This window comes from Lolium rigidum, chromosome 1, assembly GCF_022539505.1.
Source record: "Lolium rigidum isolate FL_2022 chromosome 1, APGP_CSIRO_Lrig_0.1, whole genome shotgun sequence".
Taxonomy (NCBI): domain Eukaryota; kingdom Viridiplantae; phylum Streptophyta; class Magnoliopsida; order Poales; family Poaceae; genus Lolium; species Lolium rigidum.
The window spans coordinates 126,323,694-126,327,385 of NC_061508.1; positions in this window are offsets into that span (position 1 = coordinate 126,323,694).

Below are 3,692 nucleotides of genomic sequence, written 5' to 3' on the forward strand. Positions count from 1 at the left end.
TGGGTTCTAGCTTGTCCGGTTGTAACTTCTTTACATAGGCTTCGCAACCCCAAACTTTCGAGAACGACAACTTAGGTTTCTTATTAAACCATAATTCATACGGTGTCGTTTCTACGGATTTTGATGGTGCTCTATTTAAAGTGAATGCGGTTGTCTCTAATGCATAACTCCAAAATGATAATGGCAAATCGGTAAGAGACATCATAGAACGAACCATATCTAAGAGAGTTCGATTACGACGTTCGACACACCGTTACGTTGAGGTGTTCCCGGCGGTGTCAATTGTGAAAGTATTCCGCATTTCTTTAAATGCATGCCAAACTCATAACTCGGATATTCACCTCCACGATCGGATCGTAGAAATTTAATCTTCTTGTTACGTTGATTTTCTACTTCACTTTGGAATTCCTTAAACTTCTCGAAAGTTTCGGATTTATGTTTCATGAAATAGATATACCCATATCTACTCGGATCATCCGTGAAGGTTAGAACATAACGATAACCACCGCGCGATGCTACACTCATTGGTCCGCACACATCGGTATGTATGATTTCCAATAAGTCGGTAGCTCGCTCCATCATACCGAGAAAATGGAGTCTTAGTCATTTTTCCCATTAGACATGCTTCGCATCTATCAAGTGACTCAAAGTCAAGTGATTCAAGTAATCCATCGGTATGGAGTTTCTTCATGCGTTTCACTCCAATATGACCAAGACGACGAGTGCCACATATAAGTAGAATTATCATTCAATTTAATTCGCTTAGCATCAATGTTATGTATATGCGTATCACTACTATCGAGATCTAACGAAATAAGCCATTCTTTTGTGGTGCTCGACCATAAAAGATATTATTCATAAAAATAGAACAACCATTATTCTCGGACTTGAATGAATAACCGTCTTGCATTAAACAAGATCCGGATATAATGTTCATGCTCAACGCGAGTACATAATAAAAATTATTTAGGCTTAAAACTAATCCCGAAGGTAGATGTAGAGGAAGTGTGCCGATTGCGATCACATTGACCTTGGATCCGTTTCCAACGCGCATCGTCACTTCATCTTTCGGCGGTTGTCGTTTATTCTTTAGTTCTCGTTTCGAGTTGCAAATATGAGCAACCGAACCGGTATCAAATACCCGGGTACTAGAACGAGAACCGGTGAAATGAACATCTATAACATGTATATCGGATATACCTTCTTTCTTCTTCTTGACAAGGCCGTTCTTCGGATCAGCCGGATACTTGGAGCAATTACGCTTCCGGTGTCCCTTCTCCTTGCGATAATAGCACTCAAGCATCGGGCTTAGTGCCGTTCTTAGGTTTCACGGGAGGTGTGGCAGCTTTCTTGCCACCCTTCTTGAATTTTCCCTTAGACTTGCCCTGTTTCTTGAAGCTGGTGGTCTTGTTGACCATCAACACTTGGTGCTCTTTCTTGATCTCAATCTCAGCGAGCTTTTAGCATGCCAAAGAGTTCAGGTAACTCCTTGTTCATGTTCCGCATATTGTAGTTCATCACAAAGTTCTTGTAACTTGGTGGCGGTGATTGAAGGACACGATTAATCCCCGATCTGTTAGGAATCACTATTCCCAAGTCACCGAGTTTCTTCGCATGCCCGGTCATGGCGAGCATGTGCTCACTAACGGAGCTGCCTTCTTCCATCATGCAGCTGAAGAATTGTTTCGATGCTTCATAGCATTCCACGGCCGCATGAGTCTCGAATATAGCTTTCGGCTCATTCATCAACTCATGAGGATCGTGGTGCTCAAAACGTTTTTGAAGATCGGATTCCGGATCGCACGGGATGGCACACCGAACTTGAGAGTACCGAGTTTTCCGAGTCTCGTAAACAGCTTTTACTTCATCGGTTTCGGTTTCACGGGAGGGTCACCTAGCGGTGCATCAAGCACATATTGCAGATTTCCGCCGGAGAGGAAGATCCTCACATGACGGAACCAATCGGTGAAGTTGCTACCGTTGCTCTTAAGCTTTTCTTTCTCTAGGAACTGGTTAAAATTGATTGGGGACGCCATCTCTACAACATATATTCGCAATAGTTTAGACTAAGTTTATGATAAATTGAGTTCAAATTTTAATTCAACATAATTAAAAAACTAGGTGAACTCCCACTCAAAACAATATCCCTCGCATTGTATTAGTGATCACACGAACCAAATCTACCGCACCTAAACCCGATCATCACGAGAAAAGGTGTGATTTCAATGGCGAACACTCAAAGTGTTCATCATATCAACCATATGATTCATGCTCTACCTTTCGGTATCACGTGTTCCGAGACCATGTCTGTACATGCTAGGCTCGTTAAGGCCACCTTAGTATCCGCATGTGCAAAACTGTCTTGCACCCGTTGTATGTACTTATTGAATCTATCACACCCGATCATCACGAGATGCTTCGAAACGACAAGACTTGATAACGGTGCTACTAAGGATGAACACTTTATTATCTTGAGATTTTAGTGAGGGATCATCTTATAATGCTACCGTCGCGATCTAAGCAAAATAAGATGCATAAAAGGATTAACATCACATGCAGTTCATATGTGATATGATATGGCCCTTTTGTCTTTGCGCCTTTGATCTTCATCTCTAAAGCACGGACATGATCTCCATCATCTTTGGGTATGATCTCCATCATCGTCGGCTTAGCGTCAAGGTCAATGGCGCCGTCTTCATGATTGTCCTCCATGTAGCAACTATTACAACTACTTTGAAATACTACTCAACATGAAATGTAAAGACAACCATAAGGCTCCTGCCGGTTGCCACAATACAATAATGATCATCTCATACATATTCATCATCACATTATGGCCATATCACATCACCAAACCCTACAAAAACAAGTTAGACATCTCTAATTTGGTTTGCATATTTTACGTGGTTTAGGGTTTTCGAGAGAGATCTAATCTACCTACGAACATGAACCACAACATTGATACTAATGTTGTCAATAGAAGAGTAAATTGAATCTTTACTATAGTAGGAGAGACGAGACACCCGCAAAGCCTCTTATGCAATACAAGTTGCATGTCGAACGAGGAACAAGTCTCATGAACGCGGTCATGTAAAGTTAGTCCGAGCCGCTTCATCCCACTATGCCATAAAGATGCAAAGTAATCAACTAAAGATAACAAGAGCATCAACGCCCACAAAATCATTGTGTTCTACTCGTGCAACCATCTATGCATAGACACGGCTCGATACCACCGTAGGATAACGTTGCATAGAAAACAAAAAATTCCTACCGCGAACACGCAATCCAAGCCAAGATGCAATCTAGAAGACGGTAGCAACGAGGGGGTATCGAGTCTCACCCTTGAAGAGATTCCAAAGCCTACAAGATGAGGCTCTTGTTGCTGCGGTAGACGTTCACTTGCCGCTTGAAAAGCGCGTAGAAGATCTTGATCACGATCGGTTCCGGCGCCACGAACGGGCAGCACCTCCGTACTCGGTCACACGTTCGGTTGTTGATGAAGACGACGTCCACCTCCCGTTCCAGCGGGCAGCGGAAGTAGTAGCTCCTCTTGAATCCGACAGTACGACGGTGTGGTGTCGGTGGCGGTGGAGGACTCCGGCGGAGCTTCGCTAAAGCTACGCGGAAGATATGGAGGAGAGGGGGCGGCTAGGGTTTGGGAGGGGGTGGCCGGCCACTTCAAGGGGGCGGCC